Here is a 25671-nt window from a genome sequence, read left to right as displayed (position 1 = left end):
CAGCCCTGAATAAATGGAAATCTTTGTCAATTTCCAACAAATGGAAAATGATTTATCCATGGACACTTTGATCAACAGACCACAAAAGGCAAAATTGTTCTTGGCAAGACGAGATTGGCTCCAGACACAGAAAGTCAAAAATAATTACAAACTAACGCTCAATTTCAACGGCGAGTGCCGAGCTTTGAATGAACTCCCACTTTACCTCAAACCTTTCCGAGATAGGGAGATATGTGATACCTTTATGCGACTTAGGTTCAACATTCTCCCGACGCAAGAAATTACAGGGATAAGAAATAGTCAGAATGATCCTGAACAAACTTGCAGATTTTGGAGAATTCCTGCATTTGTCGAGAGCCTCCATCATATTTTGATGCAATGTTCAGTGCAATCAGAAAAACGCACCAGTATCGCCTGATTGTATTTGAAAGATCGCAATACATTGGACCCAGGAGAACGATGGTCGCTATTACTATCTGGCAACAATAGATCAATGGCTATTGCAGTTATTCGTTTTTGGTTTGCAATTCAGCCTTTATTAATGAAAGGATAACATTTGCTTTTATTCTATTGTACATATATGAATCAAGAATGCCATAAATGTAAAGTTTTAAGATATAAACCATATGCATTTTAAATTAAAAATAAAAAAATTAAAAAAATAAAAACCCATACTGTTGCCTCATTAAATAGTGTCATATAATGAATAAATTGCAACTAGTATTTATTTGACAATGTTACACATTTTGTTGCATCAGCAAATGTACAACACTAAAGGTACTGTAGATCAGTAATTCTCATTATATCCAGGGCTTTAAGTTGGATCACACATTAAAGTGGGCCTTGATGAGTTATACAAAAATGAATTATTTGGGGTGCAACCTAAAGACTACCAGGCAGGCCAGTTTAACAGGGAGAGGGCCATGTCTTGTGAGAGGTGCTGCTCATTTGGTCAGCGACAGAGGTGCGACTGGGGGTGAGATGTGTGTGGTGTGCTGGTGGGGGAGGTGATAGGCTGATGTAATGGGTGAAGGAGCTAATAATGGAGGGCCAGAAGTGGCTGGGGGGCTAGTTTACAAGGAAGGGACTAGAAAGGCGTTAAATAACATTTTTCGGGCTAAAGTGGAACATGCCGTGGGTGCTCTGGAGTTGGTATCTATGGAGTATCAAGGGGTAGAGCTGGGTCTTTGGGCACAGTGGGGGCTCGGGAAATTGTTTTTCAATACGCAAACATTTGTTGATTTTATTCTTACACAGGTGTGAATGATCACCTTCAAATCTTGCATGTACAAAGGTGAGGATAGTCGTACCTCAGGAGAAGAGGCAGCCCACACTTGTTGAATTGAATTGATTAATTGTATAGCGCCTATACACAATGTGTTTCAAAGCACTTCAAGGAGGGAGGTAACATGGGAGAATACAATGACATTCTTACAAGTCCTTGAAACAATGTAGAATGTGAAAAATAACTATCATAATTAGCCTGGTGACATTTCAGATAGTGCAAGTGCAAGAAAACAATTAAGGAGAAAAGGGGGAGGAAGGAATGAGACACAACTAGCAGTAACATTACTATGCCTGACGACAATTGATGTAGTGCATGAATAACAAGAGGAGGGGGAGTGTGGAGAGAGGGAGTAGGAGAGGAACAAAACAAGCGACTATCAAAAAAGTCAGAAAACGATTCAGAATAGTGCTGGGGGGAGAGGGAGGAGAACACAAGGAGGAAAAGGGGGGACAGACAAGCTTCTACCAGAGGTCATGGGACAAAAGATAGGAGTAAGTGCTAATGGACATAAAAAGGGGGGGTGGAGGAAGGCAGGGGAATGTGGCTGCAAGACAGGCGGAGAGGGGAGGGTGGGAGCAGAGGGGAAGGTGGCTGCAAAAGACAGGTGGCTACAATTACTATGCCTGAGAGCAATGGAGGTGGTGCCAGGCTTTAACAGGACAGGGGGAGACAAAGGAGGCGGGGAGGGCAGGTGGGTGAGAAAGACTGGCGGCTATGATTACTATGCCTGACGGCAGTTGGGGTAGTGCCTGAAATTAACAGGAAGGAGGAAAAGGTCAGAGGAAGTAGGGAACAGCCAAGACAATCGCGGGGGAGGGGGATGGGTTGGGGACACAAGCACACTCATGGGGGGGTAAGGGGGCAAAACACACCCAAACTTGGCTTTCCCAACCACACCCAAATTTGACTTTCCCAAACACAACCAAATTTGACTTTCCCAAGCACACCCAAATTTGGCTTTCCCAAACACACCCAAGTTTAACTTTTCCAAACACACGCACATTTAACTTTCCCAAACTCACCCAAATTTGACTTCCAAAGGCAATAGCTAAGGCACCAAAAGGTGAAAGAAATAAGGCAGCATTATAGGTGAGTGCTGAGACGAGAGCATAGAGGGAAGAGCAGTTGGAACAGGAAGAAGGTAGAGTGAGGGGCCATGAAGTGAAATTGAGAGGGTAGGCAGAGGGAGAGAACTAACCAATAGAAAGTGAAGTAAGAGAGTCCTGCTAGTCCAGATTCTTAGCTGAGTGAGATGTCAGCCCCAGGGAGGGACAGGATGTGGTAGTTGCGTCATGTAGCATGCCGGTAAGCGGACAGGGAAGCTGACAGGGGCCTTAGAAGTGGGCCTTAGTCCAGTGGGCTGGCTCCCGCCTCCCGGTCCTGCCAATAGGCTGATGAGTAAATGGTAGCCAATGGTAGATGGACAATGCAAGGCAGTGTTGGCAGGATCATTTGCAGACGGCCAACTTGTAAGGGGATGAGGGATCCCACAATGTGCAAAGCTGTCCTTTTAGGTTCTTCAAAAAGAATGCAGCCAATATGTAGAATAAGGCTGTGGTAAGGCAGAGCAACAAATATTTATGCCCAATTTCGTTATCAGTGTTATCAAAATTACCTACTTGTACTACTGTTGATATTGCTCAAAGGTCACCAAATGTTTGTACAGTATTCACGCTGCATCGCCTGGGCAGTAGTTGCGCTTATCAATAAATTCTTGCTCATCCGGAGCTGAAATGGTTTTCAGTTGGAAATCTGGCAATGTGGGACCAACACTATTCTTCTGTTGAGTCATGCATCAGGGTCCCAAAGGATCCATGGCAGTGGGAAACCTCAATGTGGGGATTACTGTGGCACAATTGGGGGGCATGATGGAAAAGGGTGAGCTGTCATCTGTTGAAAAAGGGGAAAGGTGTGGGACTCAAAGGTGGGGTCAGTTACAGTGCAAATCCCCTACGTGATGCTCCTTGACTACATACAACTGTGGGTGGTTACAGGCCCCCAGGGCTCTCCACCATCATATCAAGACAGTCCATTACTGTGTGCACTTTACTACTCAGAGTTCTGAACATTCTCCTGAACTCCTCCAACTCTCAAGCTAGCCACTGCATGTGACAGGGCTGGGCACGTAGCCAGCCATGGTGACAAAGGATGTGCTTCGGACCATTCCCATGTTCTGAAATAAATCAAAGAAAAGGAGAATGTAAACCTATTGAACAGTACATTTCAGAGAAACTGCACACTGTCAATACAGTAGCCATACTTATTTTATTAGTCTATAATAGTTATTCAAACCTTTTATACAAAAAGTATTCAGAAGATTACTAAATCCAATATAACACTAGTATTTATACAATCATATTAGTAAAAAAAAAGTTTACAAATCATCATTCTTTTTTTCAGGACGTAGCACGTTTTAATTCCTGCTTGAAGAAAACTTGCATCTTGTCCCAGAACCAAGTAGCTATACTGTAGATGTTACTGCCAGTGTTAAGTTAACGTTCATCCAGTTATAACTAAATCCTCTATTCACAAAACAGCTAACACTTCAGCCATTACCAAATGTGCCAATGTCACTAAACCCTCAGTATTCAGTATGTTTTCCTCTTCTGTCGAACACTCTTGTCACCACTACCAATTCTCACAATTCCCTCTTTACTTCACCTTTTACCATCCTCCAACATCACATGCAGTATCAGTTACGCACTTCCACCAGTCGTTTTTGGCCTCAGATAAACGGGTTTGAAGTGCACAACATCCCCGTAGACTATCGTTAGCAGAATCCCCAAGGTGGTCAGGTATCAGGTAATAATATCCCTATACATATATCCGCCATATATAATGCTGCCGGGTAAAGGTTGTGGCAACATTATATAGGTGACCATATATCTAGGAACAGGGGTTCATCCATTTAATACTGTCCGCGCCAAAAACTGCAATTTTTCAGCGATTTTTTTGCATGCCGTTATTTTTTAGGGGACATTATTACATGGAACCAGTGGTCATCTGACACACCATGCTCCAGAGTGTGCCCTCCTTCATTCAACATCTGGGTGCCCTCCCACTGCATGGTGCCGTCTGGGGAGATCTTGAGGGATTCTAGAAGATAAAATACAGTGAGACACATTCTACAGCAAAGTACAGTAACTTGTGCAACCATCGATTCCAGAGACATTTTATGGGAGGCCTAAAGGAAAACGTGCCCTGAACCCCCACTTAGTGGAGAGCAACATATCAGCCTGATACAAAGAACTCAGTGTCAATTTTTTACTGCACAAAACACAGGTAATGGAAATGGAGCTGTAGATCGTGAGTGTTTCGTGGGGATGGGGCAAATGAGTTGTCGAACCCCAATTTCCTTTTATGAGTGTGCCTGCTGTAAAAGCTGCAAATGTTCATCTTAAGAGACTCTCTGGAGTCGAAACTGAGGAAGGAGAGAAGTTCCAGCAACGGGTAGCAAGGTAATGCAGAATAGCTTTTTTAAAGTTGAAACAGACCCGCATGCGCCGTTCACATGCTAATTATTACACGCAGGTGGGCGAAGTAAACTTTCTCTCATTTGGAGCAAAGGTGCAACCAAAAGTACAAAATACAGTGAGACACTTTTGCAAGCATCACATCCATGGGGTAAGTACAGCAGTGCCAGTATTTTCATAAAGTATATGTAGGAAAGGAGTTACAGTATCAAAGGGTCCGTGAAAGGATTTCAGAGCAGTAACAAACATGTCATCTTGGGCAAACATTAATTCTGAGCTTTTGTGTTTTGTTTGAGTGCTATTACTTGCCCTATTAAAGATATGATTAATTAGTGTCCAGCATATACAGTAGAAAGCTGCATTGCCTATTCTTACAATTGATCACATTGCCATCAATTGCTTGCCCTCTCCTCTTCAGGCTCCTGTTTTAGTGTTATTTGTGAAAGTAACCTCTTTGATTTGGGCGCCGCCAATAAGGATCCAGGCCCAAATGATAGTATTTCACTCATGCCGGGAGGATGCGTTTATGATGATACAGTGGAAAACAAAGAACTTCATTGTCCCCAAGCAGCATATACTTTAATCAGTAGCGAGGGGAGTTGTGCCTGGCCTTGTAGCGCCAAGCAACACGATTCTCCCACTGTCCAAATATTGTACATGGCTCACACCTGGGGCGCTCTGCTCTGTGACCTTCGCTAGGCAGAAGCGCTTTTAGTGTTCACATCTCACTTTTTTAATAAACTTCAGACGCTGATGGGCTGTGTCTACTGTGCTGTATGTAACTCTTTACTGGACCAGACGAGACGGCAAGAATTAACTGTGTATTTGCACTGCTGCGGAGCCTAGCCACTAAAATTGATAACTTGCATCAACACAAGGCTTAGACAGAGGTGTCTGCGTCATGTAAGTGCACAACACACAGTGATGGGACTTGGCGTCCAGTTGCCTGAGCTCTCACTGACCGGTTATTGTTATGGTCGGAGGGAAGGGGAGGTGTCTCTGTTATGACAGATAGGTGGGTTGATGGCCTCTACAGTACTGATTAACTCATTGCGTTGCATTGAATGAGCCTACAGTAGCACCATATGGCTGCCAGAGACCCTGGTATGTGGCGGTGCTGGCATGCCCCCTGTGTTATCTAAGGAAGGTAAGTGTCAGTGAGAGGGTATGGGGATTACTGTAGGGATGTTGAATGCAATTGAAACCCCCATCAAGTAGTCATAGAAGCCTAATACTGTCACATGATTTCTCGCTATTATTCTTTAAGTATTTGGTGCCCATGTGTGGATTTTTGGGATCCAATTTCTGACCGGGTGATTTTTCCACATGTGGCAATATTTCAGCAACCAATAGAAGCCACTGCGATAATTATTTCAGCTAATGGTGGGAACCACCCAGTTTAGAAGCTGTTATTGTTGTAATAACCAATGTTGCTGTTGGACCACTCTAGGCATGATCACCTACTCTGCAACATCAGTCTTGATATTCGGACAGTTATTTTGACAGTTTTGATGGGCTAATATTTGTAGGAGTATTTGTAATAAAATAAAGAAATAAAACGATACCTTGTCAAGTTTTAGCTTGGGTGACCTTGGCAACACTGAATGAGGGGTGAACTCAAAAAGATGGGGGTCGTGCATTGGCAGGCTGGCTAAATTTCAGAGGAGGTCAAATGGAATTCACGTGGGGTTCGGGGGTGCTGGCTTAGACACATTGCCAATACAGTGGGACGGTTTTGCAAACATCACATTACACTGGCACATGTGTTCTACATTAGTTGTCCTTCTGGAATGGGTGCAGAGGTAAAGAGTGTATACATTGCACTATGCCTTAAAATTGCAGTAGAGGATTTCAAGATGGCGGCCGGCAGAGGAAGACGTGCGTGAGCATCTCTCCCCACTGGGCCGCATTCAATTAGCAAACAATAAAGCAATGTGTGCTGCTAATGGCAAGCAATTCCCCCGAGGCACCGAAACGTAGAAGTGGACAGGAGCAAAACCGGGAACTCAGCGTATATCAGTGCTGCAGAGGAAGATTATCATGGCCACCACCGAAGAGCGGAGCAGAACATCCCCGTAGTAAAAAAATGCTGGAGCCGAGCAGAAACACAGAGAAAGCACCCCGATCCCAGAGAGCACAGAAGATCACCCCTACCCCCAGAAAACAAGGTGAGGGAGCCCTCAATAACATAAAAGGTGCAGGGGAGAGTTATGTGCAGGCGGTGGACTGATAACAAGGGGTATGGCACACAGGCCCACGTTAAGCGCAAGCACCCAAAGGAGAGGGAGAAAAAGAACGCAAAAAGGCGGCCCAAGAGGGTGCAACACAACGAGAACAGGCCTGGAGGACTAAAAGACAGGGGGAGCAGCAGATAAGGAGGGGATCCAGCAGATAAGGGGGGGATCCTCGCTTTATAAAACAGGAGGCCCTGCAGGCAAGAAAAGGCCCACCAACCGGAGGAATAGTCAAAGAGAGCAAGGGCCCAAAGCAAGGAACGAGGCTACAAGAGACGAAGCCCAGTGAAACATAGGAGACACCGACACAATAGCAGGGCCCCTGAGGAGAAGCGATTTACAAGGGAATAAAAACCCAGAAGGTTGGCAATACCCCAAAGAAGTAAGCACCCCCCATCAGTAGCTGGGGGTAACCCAAAGTAAAAACCCCATCCCAAATGTGAGAATGATCACACAACATAACAACAGGGGCCAGCTGGGGAATTTATAACAGTGCCCACATGTCCAGGACAAGGGGGACGGTGTCATCGGCGATCCCACAAACTCCCCAAACAAGACAAAAACAAGCATGAAACAATTGTGAAACTCAGAGAGCACAACACATCCGAAGACCAGAGGAACCACCCACAACGTGCAAACGCCAGCAACAAGATCAGAAGGAGCAATGGCCTTATGCAAAGAAGACATACAAAACTGGTTTAAAGAGTTCCAAGACCAGTTCATGGCCTCCTTCAAACACAATTCGAGACCTATAAAGAAGAAATGAAACAGTTGGTATAGGAATTAAGAATCGATGTAGCCAAATTGGAAGAAAGGATGGGCACACTAGAAAATCGGTTCAAAACATGGGGGAAGATGAGCAAAAAAATGAGGAAGCCCTGGAACACTTATCGCACTTAACACACAATTTAGAGATCCAGTGAGAAGACTTAGAAAATCGCTCACGGAGATCCAACATAAGGATTAAAAATCTTGCAGAAACAGTAGACTACAGAGTCAGAGGAGGAGAATGGGACCAGTGGTGACATTTTTAGCGATGTAACAAGTCAGATACAAATGGACATTTCCGTTTGGCCTACTCTTTACATTTGACGGACTACAACATAGAATCACGACGTGTGAAGAAGCAATCCAGATTTTAAACCTACAAGAAGAAAGCAAATAGGGCACTGAGGAACCACAAAGAAGAGACAGAGGGCGTAGAAAACCATGGGAATGGAAAACAGTGGTAAAGAAAGGAAAAAGTGGAAACAAGAAATGAACAAGAAGCGAGACTCCACGACAGAGACTAATAATTATAGGATGGACATGGACAAAGGGGAAGGGAGATACAAGCAACACCCCGGGAAGGGGGTAAGATGCTAACACGTACTTATAAGCATGCAGCGCAACAGGGTAAGGGGGGTGAAAATGTTACTCTTTAGTGGGGTTTAGTACTCCTCACAATGACTTCTCTGGGATGTTTTGAGGGCCAGGTGTGGCAGACACATCATCCTGAACGGTCATAAGAACCTGAGCCATCCTCAGGGAAGAGATGGGGATCGAGGGGGGATACCAAGTTGGGGGTTGGTACGGGGAGTTGGGGAGAGAGGGAAGGGGAAGTGGTAGGGAAAAACAGGGCGGAAGCCAGAAGGGAGAATGGGAACGACAGAGAACAGACAGGCTGGGGGAGAAAGGAAGGGGGACATTCCATTTAAGTAGCCTAAGGCACTCACATTCAATATGAGGGGACTGAATACCCCAATCAAGTGGAGAAAAGTTGGAACATTTTCTGCGTGGGAAAAAGTTTGGCATATTTATGCTTCAGGAAACCCGCATAAGCAAAAAAGACAAAGGGAAACTAAGAATCAGGAGGTACACCCAAATATATCAAGCAAATGAGGGAGAAAAGAGGGCGGGGTGTTGATTGCATTCCAAGATGGATTGGGGGTACAGGTCCATGACTCAATGGCAGACAAAGAGGGGAGATACTTATTCTTGAATAAAACTTAAGCAGGGAGCATGCTTACACTGGCCTCAATCTATGCACCAAACATAGACCAAGACAGGTTTCTGAGAGAGATCCTATCAAAGCTAGAAAGCTTTACGAAGGGGGGTATCATACTTACGGGGACCGCAATATGGCGTGGGTTCCCAATCAGGATAGAAGTGGGAACACTATACAGGGAACACAGGCCCCATCTAAGGCACTAAGGCGGAAGATGGACACACTAGTGGGGAACCACAAGGGGGCAGGAACAGGGTTTTACTCATCACTCACATGTACATTCCTCCATATCGAGGATAGATTACATTTGGACATCCACACGGCTACTGGGGACAGTGAAAGACATAGAGCTGAGACACATATCATTATCAAACTGTGCTCCACTATGGATGAGTATCATGGCGAATAACAGGAAAACAGGGCTGTGGAAGTTCCCCACAGAGCTCCTCCGAGACCCAATGCAGGTGAAATGCATTAGGTAAAAGATTGAGCAATATTTTAGACAGAACAAAACAGTGGAAGTGCCACAAAAAAACTGTTTGGGACACATTCAAGGCGGTGATGAGGGGGCAAATGATAGCACTCAAAACAAGAAGGGATAAACAGAGAAACCAATGGGAAGAGGAACTTGAGGGGAAACTGAGAGAGATCTGTGGGAAATATTAAAGAATCCTGATAACAAATTAAGAAAGGTACTAAGACATGTTCGGGGGCAACTGGAGGCACTCAGAACGAAACGGGCAAAGAAGGGACTAGTATATCTGAAGCAATGGCACTACGTGAAAGGCAATAAAGCATCTAGCTAGACAGCTAAGGGATAAAAAGCGCACCCAAACAATCATAAAACTACAAAATGACCAAGTGGAGGTAAACACAGCTAATGAGTATATAGGTGAAATATTGAGGGAATACTATCAAACATTCTACAACTCAGACAAACCATCAGAAAACAAACAAGAGGAATATCTTACAAAGCTCCCATTGCCACAGCTGATCGGAGGAAGAAAGGGAACTTTTAGAACGGGAAACAAGGGAAGAAGAGGTGGAAAAGATCATCACAGACCTGTCACTAAACAAAGCTCTGGGACCAGATGGTTACCGAGCGATCTTTTATAAAGAATATCAGGACGTATTGGCACCCATTCTCACAAAATTGTATAACACATTCAGGACTAAAGGAGCCATAACCCTTCAATGAATGAGGCTAAGCCAGTAGTTTTCCAGAAACAAGGGAAAGATCCGATACTCCCTGGATCTTATCGTCCAATAGCATTAATAAACCTGGAATAAACCTGGAAGCAAAACTATACACAAAAATATTAGCTAATAGATTAACGAGCCTCCTACTAAAACTGACAAGATCTATCATGCTTTATAACATCAAGTCAAACATTCGATAACAGAAATTGAAAATGACGGGGTGATATCAGGGTTAAACATAAACAGACAGTAATCAGAAATGTTAAATCTTTCGGTAGACCCCGAAGTGATGGACAACCTGGGGAAAAAAACACAATTGGAGAATACAGAAAAGGGCATAGCATATTTAGGTATAACCCTAACTAAGAAACTAGAACAACTATACGGTGCGAACTACCGACACATGCTAGAAAAAATCAAATTTGATCTTATGAAATGGAATCCCCTTACAATATCATGGGGGGAGAGTAAAAATGACGGTCCTACCGAGGCTGCTATACTATATTCAGGCATTGCCTATTATGGTCCAAAAGACGTTCTTTAAATCTCTCAACAGGATAATATCGTTGTATATATGGAAGAAAAAAAAATAGAGTAGTGATGCCCACATTAAGGGCAACAAAAAATAAGGGGGGGTCTAGACCTCCCACATTTCCGTAGATATTATGAAGCAGCGCAGTTACGGGTCATGAGAGAATGGTCAGCTGTAGGGCTCCGTGAATTTTGGGCACGACAAGATAGGGAGGTAGCTGATAATCGCTTTTGTGGCTAAACAAACAAAATAGACACCCAAATGTTAAGATAAGTGAGATAATTGGAGTAAGGGTGGAAATATGGGACTCAGCAGTCGAACGAGGAAATCTCACGTTAAAACAATCTGCATTCTACCTGATGTTTGGAAACCCAAACTTCCACCCAGGGATGGAAAAGGGAGCATTCTAAAAATGGGAAGGTGGAGGCTGTCAAAAGATAGGAGATATATTCCAGGGACCGACACTTCAGACATTTGAGGCCTGTGTACAAGAGCTGGGTTTTCCAGGGAAGGACTATTTCAAATATAATCAACTGAAGCACTGGTTGTCTACCCCAACTATGAAAGAGGCTGCCACAGCTGACACCATTTGAAAAATGTATAACAACCCGTTCAGGTTCAAAGAGGTTAGTATCAAATCTTTATAGATTTTTGGATGGCCAGGGAGAACTGATTCAATGGAAAGGCATGAAGAAATGGGTGAACACCCTGGGGGAAACAATCTCAAGGAAAGAATGGGAATACCTATGGGGAGCTATCCCTAAATTAACTCATTCCATCCAAGTGAGGGAAATGTGTATTAAAATCCTCTCACAATATCATTACACACCGGAGACGATCCATGAAAATATACCCCCAGGCATCCGATCAATGCTGCAGGGGCTGTAAGGTAAAGGGGGACTGGGCACATATATGGAGGAAATGCCCAATGCTACATCCATTTTGGAAGGGGGTGAAAACAAAGATGCAGGGGATGTTTCAGGTTGTGGATCTGATGGGCGACAATATCTGGATGTGTGGGATATGGGAACCAGGGACGAAAACACTTACAAAAGTGTTCAGAAACGGTTGTTCATGATCGTATTAATAGCAGCATGGCTGGTAATAGCGCAACGGTGGAAACAACACTCACGCCTACCCTTCAAGACCAGCTACAGAAAGCCTGGAACTTTGTATCATTACAATGGATAACATATAGAATTCAGGGCGATCAGGAGAAAATTAAACAAGATTGGAGGTCACTACTGACCTATCTGCAGAGTTACTACATGATGCAATGGTGCCCACACAAAATCAGGATATTGGATTTATTGGGAATCTGAGTAACCCACGACACCTGAGACTTGGACTCTGCTTCTGGCGAGGGGAGGCGGGAGGGCGGGAGGGGGGAAGTTGACTGTTAAACCCTGTTTGTTTTTCTTTATTTCTCTTATGATGTACATGAAGAAACCAATACAAAATATCCTAATAAAATTGCGGTGGGAAGTGAGCATTAATACTATACAGCACAGTTGCTTTACAGTAAACTTAATAAAAAAACATAAGCACAATATACAGAATATTTTATCTCCCCTCTTTTACAGGAACCAAGCTCACCCCACAACAAATTCTGGCTCCATCACAAAAGTAAGCATTCTAACTACATATACACACTGTAATTATTGTACATTAGCTGCTCTCTATGGCATTATGGCCCAAAGTGCGAATTATCCATAAAAGTACATAAACATAAACATTTTTTAAAAGTCATAGCAGCAGGGCATTGAATACTACAAACAATTCAGATGTTTTTGCTAGAGGGTGTTACATCTCGATTGTTTGGATGACACAGGGGGTCATTCTGAGTTTGGAGGCAGCCATGGTGCTTTTAGCACCATGGCTGCCTCCAAACCCGGGTCCGATCTGACGGAATGGGGAGTTAACGGGTCATTCCGGCCTTGGAGGACCCGCTAAGTCCCCATTCAGTAAACCATTCCCCATTCCCCCATAGGGCTCAATGGGAATGGGGAAGGCGCTAATAACGGGCCGGCAAATTGCGGGCCCGTTATTAGCTCCAAGGTCGCTTAACGGGAACCCGCAGAGAACGGGTGGTCAGACCAGCCGTTCCTGCTGGGACTCGCTAAGGGACCTCGGAATAGGGCGGTAAGGGTTTACCGGCACCAGCATCGTTACGTAAACCCTTACCACCTAACTCGGAATGACCCCCATAGTCTCACTCACACTCTGTTTTAAGTATTTTGAATTTCACTTGTCAGTTTTTTTTGCGGTATAATAGAGTAGTATTCTGGCAGGGTGGGTCCTTGCATGCGGTTTGGGACAATATTACATGTTTACAATAGTAGGAGATGTAGCAGTCTGTCCATAAGTGAGCATTGAATTTAGGTCAGCCTAGTAATTGCAGGGAATGCCAGACAAATCACCAATAAATAAATAAATAAATAAATATTAGCCAGCTGCTTTAATGTTGTGAGACAGCAAGGGATCCATGGCATGGTCTGTTTTTTCAGTGGTGTCTATTACTGTTTCCACAAAGTCCAATGCCTCCTAATTCTCTCTTAGGCCAGAAGGTTGTCTTTTGCCTCACTACAGATCCTTATGTAAAAGTCTTCTATTAGCGAGAGTTTATGGGTCATGGTTTGGGAAGTGCGTGTCCATTGAATCAATGAGACATGAAACATTTTTCAATTGAGGAGCTAACCTAGTTTAGTATTACTTTACACATCCCATTTCCTAAGAGGACGTCTGACATGTTACCCTTCTAACATCTTTATATGTGCAAGTCACATTAAAAAACAACAACACAGTTGATCGATCCACTCAACAGCATAATGGGTAGACATCTCCGATCATAACCAGGAAGACGAACATACATATTGAAACTTGATCAATTGCATATAGACAGCTGGCAAAGTAAGCGAAGTGCAGCGGAACGCACATCACCACTTTAATATCTGTTCACTACAAGGAGGTGTCAACAGAAACTTGAGGTGGATTGTTGCTGCATTAAAGGGATTAAAAACAATGAACGGGCTTCAGCACCTGCAACCATTGACCTGAACCCTGCCTCTTACCGGCCGGCAATCAACAGTCTCCTCACATTGTTCTGGTTAAAGTCACCTCTACTAAATGATCCAGTTTTCCACTAAAAATGTCTTGCCTAAATGTTCACCCCTGCAATTATATCATGGAATCTTCAGGTGGCATTCTAGAGTCCTTCTTCTAAGCAGACATACTTCTCCCACGTGAGAGCATAGATAAGAGAAATCAGCAATGCTAAGAACGCACACTTTAACACCAATACATCGTGAGATCTCTTCGATATCCTGTCAGAACTCTCTGCGACTACCTCCCGATAGCCTTAGCTTCATTCACCATATCAGCCTGATGACTAAACAGTCCCACCTAGTCCTTCTCTGGCAAAAATCACCCCAACATCTTCTTCACTCCACATCATGAAGCACCCCAACTCCTTTCATTTAATTTCATCACTAAAGTTGAGTTCCAGTTCCACTCTACTGCCTGCTCATGGTTTATGTTCAAAGATAGTGTATCCTTTCTTTGCAAAGGGCTATGCCCACTACTCAATTCTTCTAAATTCAAACAAGCTCTTGTCACATCATTTCATAAAAAATATTGCATCAACCCTGCAATATGAAAAAGCTCTTTCTGTTTCTCCAATCTCCCCTTCCCAGTCCAAACCATTAAAAGCATTGTTAGACAGCCACTGAGTCATACTTTGAGGATGACGTCATATTACTTCAGAAAAACATATTGCTTCAACCCCGCAATATGAAAAAGCTCTTTCCATTCCTCCAATCTCCCCTTCCCAGTCCAAACCATTAAAAGCATTGCTACACAGCCACTCAGTCATACTTTGAGGATGCCAACCTTCTGGATCACAACAAGGCTGAAGTCCACCTCCAATACAGTATGTAATATGCCATCTGTTCAGTTGTGGAGAGCATACATATGCTAACACATGGTGGTGGAGTCAGTGTACTCCTCTTCTTGGACCGGTTAGCTGCTTTTAGCACTGTTGACCACAATATTCGTCTCTACTTCCTTCATATGGCCCATGCTCCATGATTTACACTCTCCAGGAAGTGGGGGTTGGTCTCTTGCTCTCTCTGTGACTCTCTCTCTCTTTCTCTCACTCTCTCTCTCTTTCTCTTTCTCTCTCACCACTTGTTATTCCAAGCAAGAACCCTTATTATTTGTTGTGCAGTACCTCAAGGCCATTTGATCTTCCCATACTTTTTCAATACCTTGGATCACTCTTGAACCCCATTAATTTTTCTATTGGGCCAATTTTCTACCCCTACACTGATGACACAAAAGTTCTACTCAGATCCTGCTTACAATGGACACAGATCACACATTCAACTTCTGTGTCTTCATGCATGGAAACAGTGATAAATATAAGACGTACTCACTAATAACGACACCAAGCACTGGGCTCCCGCATCTGGGCAAAACGCTCTTCAATTTCATCCTTTCCCCTCACCATCGGTTAGTGTTCCCTAACATCCAATGTAATGCTGATCTTTCAACTTTTCCCCAATTTATTTGGTAACCAGCTCCTACTTTTTCCTTCTCAGAACAAACAAAAAGCTCTTTAATTACCTTGTGTTCCCTTATAAAATAACTGTTGTGAATGTCCTCATCTGGTCCAGATTGGGCCTACCATCATTCTCCATCTGAAAGTATCAAAAAGTCCAGAGCACCACATTCTCCCTCACCCTGGGATGCCAGAAAAGTGATCACATACCACATGCCCTTTATAAGGGTGCAGATGTAGACGCGGGACTCAAAGGTTTCATGCTTGTTGGCACAAACATTTAACTGAAAATAAGGAAGAACCCTACCTGTCCCTATAACTAAGAGGGGGTTCCTTGCCTCAAACAAAACTAAGGATGGCATCAGAATGTCTGACAAAAACAAATAGTTCACTGTCTTATGTCCCAACCCTATTTCCATCCCTTAAACTTCAAACAAAAGCTGACTCCAACAGGGTAGCTCCCTCCTTCGGGATGGTTTGTAGGCTGTTTGCGAAAGATGGGGGAATATCCTTCTTCCCCTGGCCATCACTAGGCTTTTCTGGAATGTTCCACACAGATGGGCAGGAGGTCTCTTCCCCAGACCTTCTCAGGCAATTTGCTTATAAATCTAAAAACAAGATTGGGAATCTATCTAATTTCTCACCCAAGCCTTTCTTGGGCTCTCTTTCAATAATATCAATATTGTCTATATTTCTACCAAAGGATGTATCTTTCTTCCTCTGGTCTTCTCGTAACTTGTGCCAAGGGATCTCTTTCTCTTCCCCTGATCTTCTCTTGACTTTTTTTAGAGAATCTTTCTCTCTTCGTTTGTTCTTCTTCTGTCTTTTACCAAAGTATAGTTTTCCCACCACTTGGCCTTCTCTTCTCGTTATGTGGACCCCCTTCTCAGCTTTGTAATTTCTCTTACTTAAGCCTGGTTCACTATCCTGACAGGCGTTATCTCACATGTACAACTCTCTCAGCTTCTCAGTATTCGTATCCCAGACCCCTTGCTCAGGTTTGTAATGTCTCTTACTTAAGCCCAATTCACTATCCTGCCAGGTGTTATGTCGCATATAGAACTCTCTCAGTTTCTCAGTATTCGGGTCCGAGACCACCTTCTTAGGTTCAGAGCATCTCTTAATCTGGCCCAGTTCACTATCCTGCCAGGGGTCTCTACGGGTCTCTCTCTGGGATGTTCTCTCTCTCTCAATATATCCTTATTTGATCTCTCTGTTTGGTCCAAGTGGGACAAGGAAGATGGTTTTGCACTTCCTCCCAACCACAGCTTCTAGGGTCTCCCAATGCCTTCCCGGCCCTGTGCGTGTTCCTTCTAACTTGGTTTGCAAGGGTTCTGGTCCTTGGCAACAATGGTAAGCTTCTCCAGCTTTCCCTAGGCTCTCATGGCCTGATCTCGGCTTTCGGTGGCTCTGCCATGCTGGTTTCTCCCTGCACATTGGGTCCCACCTGGACCACTCGAATGGCTGCCTTCATGCCACCGGACATCGGGTTCCCCAGCTTTTGAATACGTCTTGGCTCTTCTCTGCCTTCTCAGTCTCGGCCTTCCCACTCCAGGCATTCGGGTCTGCAGTGCGCCCTCTCTGTGCGCTTCGTTCCCTAGCTCGATGCTCCTCTGGGACAGGACAGACCCTTTGGAGAGTCCTTCTTCAGTTTCTATGGTAGATTGACTCTCGAGTCTCAGATGGCTAACATGTTTGTTTGGGTTCCGCGTAGGGCTCTTCGTGGTCCTGCTCTTCCTTGTGTCAGTACTTTTAAAGTCATCCATACTAGCTCTTCTCTCACTCTTCCAGGCCAGAGTATCATCTACCTGATAGACAAGGCTGCTAGGTATGAGGTAACTAGCAGAAGATAGAGGAGACAGAGAGGGTGGGGGTGCTTGGGGCCGATCCATGCTGTTGGGTGAGCAGTTAAAATACCGAGTTTTTATTTAGTTTATTTAATGGTTCTTTTCTAACACGCATAATACCTGAGTATGGTACCTAAGCACATGTCCGGAATTCAAATCTCTGTTGCTCTGCGTGGTCTTGCTTTCAAGACCAGCATGTTGCCCCTGTGCTATCCTCTGTTCTACCTCTATAGTCTTCACCTCTCCCACTGAGTACCACCCCTAGGGGGACTATCGGGCAGTGACCTCACCTCCCTGGCCCCATGGGAAAGATCCCCCTCTGGGGGAGAAGTGAGGACTTCAAGGAATGTGTCACGCTGTCCTGCACTGCACTATATAATAGTTCACAAACACACCCAGTTTGAGTATCTATGCATGATGCACACAGCTTCCAATTATCTAAGCCTTCCATTCTTTCCTTACAAATTTCCACTTTACTCTTCATCCAGAAACCTCTGTTTCTTTACAACTTTCTCTCCTCCCTTCAACAGATCACACCCCAGATGATTAGATTCTCACATCTTAGATTTGGCACTGCCACAGAGACCCACTGGTGTGGTCCACTGCTAACCACCTTCCTTTCTGCAGGGCAATGAAAACCTTGCCCTTCAAACAAAGGCAAGAATCCCCCCATACTGCTCTAGACCACCTTAGCTAAAGCAGGAAGCAACCTCCTTCATGGTGAACGTCATGCGATTGCAATGTCATTGAGCCACCCTACGCTATAATAATTCAGATGACTCATGGCAAAAAAACACAACACTAATGTGTGAAAGGGACTAGTACCATTGAGAGGAAGAGAGCGCAAAGCAACCCATCAACAAAGGTAAGGATCTAAAGAGGCATTGAAGCACAAGACAAGGCATTGGGCCTCATTATAGATTTGCAGGTATTCTGCCGGTAAATCCAGCAGGATACCGGCACACGGTGATACCATTACCAGCATCTGGTCTGCCGGAATTACCGTCAGATTACAGTTGCTGGCAACAGCGGTAATTCCTCATTCCAGTCCCATAGGACTCCATGGGCCTCATTACAACCCAGGCGTTAAGGGTTTAACGGCGCCGTCGGCTTTCAGCAGGCGTTAAAATGTAAGGCGCTAACCCGCCTTGGTGCTAATTACGGCACCGTAATTTACGGTGCCGTAATTAGCGCCTTCCCCACTCCCATTATGCCCTATGGGGCAAAAATGGGAATGGGGAAGGGTAAATGGGGAATGGGGATTTACCGCCCCACTCACCTTGGAATGGGGCGGTAAATCCGCCATCCACCATGGTGTAAACAGAGTTAAACTCTGTTTAACTCTGTTTACACCGGAGTTTACACCATGGTGGTAAAGTAGGGAACTTACCGCCTGGGTTGTAATGAGGCCCCATGTAGGGAATTGCTGGTATTACCGGCACCAGTAATAGCAGTGCTAGTAATACCAGCGTTTTTTTGCCAGTTGGGGGTTAGATTTATTCATAGCTCTCAACTCACACGCTTTTGGCGGGTGTCACCCGCCTTGTAAACAGCTGACTCACCCGCCAAGCCTCCTGCACGCCCATTCAAAGTTTTTGCCAGCAAACCAGTATATATTTAATTGCAGTAACTGAGCAGGAGGTGATGGCAGTGATGATATGCCTGATCCTTTCGGCAGTCTAGAGGAGAGGAAGGCCCCCCTGGCATTCTCTTCAAGAGCCTGAAGCTGACAGAAAATGGCTGCATTATTGCCTTACGTTGAGTCACATAATACTGTTCACTGCAAGCAGGCTGCTTGGCCTCATGAGGGGGCCAAGTTTGGGAAGCAGTGAGAAAGTCAGAGGCTTTGGCTCAAGCAGACCTACCAGAAATAGTTCTGTCTTTCAGGGATTTTGGATAAGACAATTCATGGTCTTCCCTTTATGAATGTGCAGGAGGCAGTCTGCTAATAATTCATGAAAAACTTTATATAGAAAGTACCCCTACTTTAAATTCATAGGGTTTTGCAGGTCACAGATGTGTCCAAGGCTAGCCAGCGTTGTGGGGCCTAACATGGAGCAATCCAGAGCAGGTCCTTCCCTTGAGGCAATTGAGAACTGCCCCAGTGTCTGCCGACCCCTTGTGCCAATATATTCATGTGCCATACAAGCTTACCTCATACCATACCTTTCGAGCAAAATGCTCGCCAGAGTCTTTTTATCCCTCATAGGAACAACATACCTGGGTATGGAAGTAGCATAAACCAGTAGAAAGAGAGTAGTAGCACAGCACCACACTCTTACCATGTGTAGCAGTGAGAGACCGAAACCCAGCCACGTATAGCAATCCTAAGACAGCTCACATAGTCTGTCACCCAGCGGCTGATGCGGAGAGTAACAGGGGGAATCAAGAGGCCACGTGAGAAGAGCTTCACGTACACTGCATGTACACAAACAGCATTGGGATGTGAACAACACCCTAGAACCCCAGTGACAGAACAGGGGCCACAAACCCCATGCAGACTGTCCTTACCTTCGGAAGACAAGGACTAAGACCCCACTAACACGAACGGGGACACTGCACTATGTCCGTGCTGCCATGGCTATCACACGGCGGTCCTGCACAGAGCAAGGGGGCAGGGCTAAGCCTGTAATTTACTATATTTGCTGTAATGAAATCCTCCCAGGTTGGAAAGATCGGGCCAGTTGGACAGGGAAAGTGCACCATTGGAAACACCAGAAGGAGAATAAAAAGAAGGACAGGAAACAGGAAATTGTGGTCGTTCAGCTGAGGTCAGAGGAGGAGGAGATGGCAGACCAAAAGACCAGTAGGAGGAAGAAAGGAGAAGTTTGGCGTGGACTTCTTGAAAAGGTGAGGTATTTGTTAGTGACTGCAAGTGGTACTGCAGTGTGACTGTGCATAGAAGAGTAACATTGCGGTTAGGTGCAAGAGTTTAGGATTGAATATGAAGTGTTTGTGACTGAGTGAAAGAAGGGTTTTTAGTAGATGGTGGGTAGAATTGTAGTAGTAGTAGTATGGAAGAGGGAGTAGTGGAATGGAGTAGGGAAGAGTAGAGGGAGAAGTAGCGTAGATGAGGGGGGAGTAACATCCAGCGGGTGGAGATGAGGCCTAGAAGGAACAGGAGACATTGGAGGGCTATAGGAGAAGAGGAAAGAGAGTAGAGGAAGGTAGAGTAGGAAGAGGAGTGTAGTGAGCGGTAAGGAGAGGGACAGGAGAACGTGAGTGTGGTAGAAGGAAGACTGAGTAAAGTAGAGTGTGTGCAAGGCACAATCATATACCCTTTTAGAACATTAACATGTGGATAAAGTAGGGACAGGTTTAGAAAGTCTGTGACACATTTTAGATAGATAAGACATCCCCCCTCCAGGTCCTCATATTCAGTAAATATGAATCGTATACAGTAGGAATCAATATTCACTATACACTAAGCTGGGGTCAGGGACGCCAGGGTTAGGGAGGAGATGCATTATAAGACAAGAGATGCAGCCATGAGGCCCATTGAGAAACCAATAAAAACCATTACACAGTCTCTGAGCTTTGGAGTATTTCTTGTACTATCTGTGACAGAGGGGTTTTGTGATCCTATACTTCTGTGCTTATTGCCTGTAGCCTTGGCTGTGAACAATGGCTGTTGGTATGTAGCTGATAACAATGTTTTCAATATTTGTTTGTGGATGGAAAATTACAACATTGTAATACAAGTCATCAAGATAGAAGAAAATGAATGGGAACACTGGAGCTTAATACAAGCCACCAAAAAAGGTGATGAAAAAGTGTGTGCTTCCGTTCTCTCCAGAGAACATGTAATAGGTAGCAGCACATGGGTCAGCTGCATTGCTGCCAAGGAGAGTTCCAATGAGCAGTGGAGTAACTGGAGCAGCAGTACTGCTCCCATAGAGTTGCCCCTGCATGTTCTGGAGGCTGAAATGGCAGGATTACACGTTTCCATACTGCCATAGGGCCCTTAGGAAAATGTATTAGTGAGCTACAAGATACCAGCGATTAAGCAGACATTGATTTGCTTAGCAGTCTCAGGAGGCACATGGAAGACCGCGTATGTTAAATTAGCTTGAAGCCCTATCAGAATGCCCCTATTCTAGCACACAACAAAACACATGTCTTTTTACCCATATATACACACGCCCTTGGTAGTAAGGGTTTATTTGTGTTTTCCTACAGCACGTGCTGCACTCACTATGCGTTTGGTACTGCTAGTGCCAGCAAGAGTCCTTTTACAGATCATTGCATTCACCAATTCTGGGACGCTCTTATTATGGGTTCGAAAATGGGCAAGCATAGTGTACAGACAGGTGTATTTGTTGTTGCTGTATCTGCCTGGTTTGTATTTAGAATACTTAAGATAAAAAAACTATGATTATTCTAGTCGTAGTTGTGATTTTACCCATGAATTGCTCATTCATGGGTAAAATCACATACTTAAACACAAACAACTCTCAGTTGCTACCCACCAGTCTCCCTCATACAATCACAGATAGGAACCTAGGACTTAGAGCCAGACTAGCCAAAATTTATGAGCCTCTCGCCCGCTCACTACCCACTTCACAGAATTCCAAAAAGCAGCCGCTTCAATCTAGTTCTTCCACAAAAACTTCTAATCCACCCCACAACCTCATCCCTAGACCCCCTCACAACCTCTCCAGTCAGGGCATTCTCAAATCAACACAGGACAAAAGTCATACGACTACTACTAAAAACACAGCCAGCCCTAAAATTAAGGGAGCCCTGATCAACGCCGCTCGTTAGTAGCTCATGCCACAGAAATCGCAGACCTGATCCTTAAAGAAGATCTTGACTTCCTCGCTATTACTGAGACCTGGTTACACCCAGCAGCAGGCCCCATGCTCATGTTGGCAGTCCCAGATAACTATTCTATCCTGAGGCAAGATCGCCCCAATTCTAGAGGAGGGGGTGTCCCTATTATACATAAATGTAGTCTCACTATGAGGCTAGCAACTTCTACCAATGTCCTCTCATGCGAAACACTATCAGTCAAAGTCCCACTCACCAATACCCAAACCCTCAATATCTATTTGATTTACCGCCCGCCAGGCCCCATCGGCACCTTTGATGAAGACCTCAACTCTATTCTATCCAATAATATTAAAAGTTCTTCTCAAGTTCTCACCCTGGGGGACTTTAACATGGGATACAATGACCCGGCAGACCAAATAGCCAGCACTATAGTTAACACTCTTACTGAATTAGGTTTTGCGCAAAGAAGTATGGCACCCACTCATTTGAAAGGCAGAATACTTGATTGGGTGGCCGACCATATCTGCCTAGCGAACATCACAAATATCTCACCACTAGCTTGGACCGACCACCACTTGGTATCGTTCTTCCTGTCCACTGACAGACCTCCACCTCCGCCCATCACTACGGCCCCTCCTACTCTCACTAGAAACAAGACGAACATGACATCAGAAAGACTCATCCCGAATCTTCTCCCCACACTTAACACACTCCCTGATAACCTGGACCCAGAGATTCTGGTCCAAGAATACAACAAGATCATGGCTACCTCGATGGACCTTATCGCCCCCCTCAAACTCAGACCAAATAAACCGAAAACGCACCTTAACAAATGGTACACACCATTCCTCAAAAACCTAAGACAGCAAAAAAGAAACTGTGAGGCCACCTGGAAAAAATCCCCTTTAGCCGCAAACAAACTCAAACTTTCCAAACTAGCCGCACTTTATAAAAAAGAAATGTACCTGGCTAAAGAAACCTCCTTTGACTCTCGCATGTCCCAAGATAAATCCAATATGAAAGAACTCTTCTCTATACTTAAAGAAGTAGAAACCCCCATAGTACCACCTGATACTTGCACCAAAGATAAAAACTGGTGCTCAGAAATTCAAAATGCCCTGGCAAATAAGATTCTGACCCTTCAAAGCAAAATCTCTAGCAAAAAAGCTGCCCTAAATGACACTCTCCCATCTAAAACTCCAGACAAGTCCACGACCACAGATCTCATCCACTTCAAGTTCTCTAAAGTCAATACTCTTGACGTAGAAAAAAGTATCCTGTCCTTGAAACCATCCAACTGCCAGGGAGATCTGTGCGCAGCACAGCTCATCAAAGATGCCGCCCGCGACCTCTCCCCTTTCATCACAAAACTGATCAATGCCTCCTTCACCACTGGTTCCATCCCCACCAATCTAAAACAATCCTGGGTACTTCCATTACTAAAGAAACCCACTCATGACCCAGCCATACCTGCAAATTACCGACCCATAATGACTGTTCCCTTCCTACTAAAAATCTTAGACAAGTTTGCCTATGTACAAATACAGAAGCACCTGGAAGAACACCACCTCTTAGGATCCAGACAATCAGGGTTCCGTCCTCAACACGGGACTGAAACCGCACTCATTGACCTGAAAGCCCAAATTGTTACACTCAGAGACAAGGGGCAAGTTGCCTTACTCCTCCTCCTCGACCTATCTGCAGCTTTCGATTTAGTCGACCATTCTGTCCTATGCTCACACCTCCACACATCAGCACACTTCTCTCCCGAGGCCATTAACTGGATCACCTCATTCCTTAACGGAAGAACCATGAGGGTCTTTTCTCCTACTGCTGCAGCAGACCCTATACCCATCACTTGTGGTGTCCCACAGGGCTCCTGCGTCTCCCCCACACTGAACGACATATTTACCAAGCCCCTTTTCAATGATTTGGATCATCTCGGTATCACCTACCCTAATTACGCAGATGATACCTAGATCCTCCTTCCGCTTTCTGGAGATTATGGAAAGGATTTGGCCTTGCTAAATAGGGTTTATATCATCATTCAGACATGGATGGCAACTCATGGACTATGCCTGAAGGATGATAAAACAGAGCTTATCGTCCTGGGTACCACGCCTAGTTTAAAGAAACCTGGCCCGGCCTACAACTCCTTCATGATAGATGGGAACATCATCAAAGTTGGACAGGAGGTCAAAACACTGGGATTCTACTTGGATTCTAACTTCTCCTTCAAAAGACAAGTGCGTTCCCTGGCATCTTCCTCTGCATACACGTGTAAATTAATCCGCGCAGCCAAACCATTTCTGTCAGACACTAGCTGCCTCACACTCGCCAGAGCCCTGATATTATCCCGCCTTGATTATTGTAACGCCCTTTACATGGGATCCTCCAAGGCTATCACCAGCAAGTTACAAACCCTCCAGAATAATGCCCTAAGAGCAGCTCTAGGCATCCCCAGAAGAGAGCACATCTCAGGATTTATCCAACAGAACAACTGGCTTTCCACTAGAGACAAAATTCTCTTAAAAACAGCATCACTTACCCACAAATCTCTTAACAATGCCGCCCGACCTACTTGATTAACAGATTTCATATACAAGCCTCCTCGAGACCCCTCAGAACTGCATACAAAGACTGCCTCTCTGTCCCAAACTTCAAACTTGCCACCATAGGGGGTAACAGTTTCCCGGTGAAAGCAGCCAAACTGTGGAACTCCTTGCCTCCCAACCTCAGAGTAGACATGCCCTACCAGAATTTCCGATCCAAGGTAGTTTCATGGCAGAAGTCGAAGGCCTACCAAGATAGCTAAGTGCCAAGGTCTTCCCCTTCGTGCTATCCGCACACATTTACTTGTATTCATGTATATAATGCCTGTTTGCCTCATTGATGCTATGTATATAATACCCATTGTTAATATGTACATTTTATAATTTTGTAACTAAGCTTCGCAAATTCTTGTAAAGGCTGCGCCCTGATACCCTCGGGTACATCTGCGCATTATCAATAATAAAACAAACAAACAAACAAACAAACAAACATTCAGGGCCCATTTTTTTAAAAGTTTTTGCCATTCACCCAACACTTTCCCTGAACTGGAGAATACCGTAAAGAAATCCCGAAGTGCATAAACTAAACTGGAGATAGTCCTTTTAAATGATGTAGACATCCCATGATCCTGCATGAAGAACATCTGCATTAATTGAGCTTCCCGGCTCCTTTGTCAGTCTCTGGAGCACAGCTGTGCCTTTAACAGATAATTGCCATACTGTGGGACAAAAAACAGAATGTGGCACAATAGAAACAGCCCAACAAAGACTTCAGGTCTGGCCTCCCCTGACTTGTGTATTCTGTGCTGTTGCTATTCTCTAGCGGGTTCGTATCAACACAGAGAATGACAAAACCTAGCATTCTATCCAGTGCAGGGTAATGAGACTGCAGATATTCCATGACAGTGGCCCACTTTGAACCGCTGTGTCATGCCACTTCATATCACTGCCATGTTGTACTGCAGAGCCAACTCCCATGCTCATAACAGAGTACTGGAGCCAGTGGATCCAGGAGTCACCAAACATCCACATCTTGTGAAATATAAGCAATCTAAAAATAAAATGTAAACACTTTTGTTGCATCTTGCTCCCTCCTGCGTGTTTGTTTCTGTGTGGTATGTTGACAAAGGGGACGTGTGTTGTATTCTGTCTCCCTTCCCGCATGAATGGTGTGAGGTTATGAGAGAATTTTCTGTGAGTGCGTGGAATGTTTGTGCTTGAGTGAGT

At 44.6% G+C, this 25671-nt stretch overlaps 1 long non-coding RNA gene across 2 annotated transcripts in view; it reads right to left on the bottom strand.

Moving 5' to 3' along the window:
- Positions 1-512: 512 nt before the first annotated feature.
- LOC138503938 (uncharacterized) overlaps positions 513-25671 on the bottom strand; it is a 314690-nt gene continuing 289531 nt past the window's right edge. For both annotated transcript variants that reach the window (XR_011279736.1, XR_011279734.1), the window contains one exon: positions 513-3461. This is a non-coding gene — a long non-coding RNA (uncharacterized lncRNA). The remainder of the gene's footprint in view (positions 3462-25671) is intronic.

The sequence above is a fragment of the Ambystoma mexicanum genome, chromosome 11 (assembly GCF_040938575.1).
Source record: "Ambystoma mexicanum isolate Mex_15411 chromosome 11, UKY_AmexF1_1, whole genome shotgun sequence".
NCBI classification, from domain to species: Eukaryota; Metazoa; Chordata; class Amphibia; order Caudata; family Ambystomatidae; genus Ambystoma; species Ambystoma mexicanum.
Note: the sequence above shows the minus strand (reverse complement) of the source record. Positions and strands in the feature narration are given on the sequence as shown.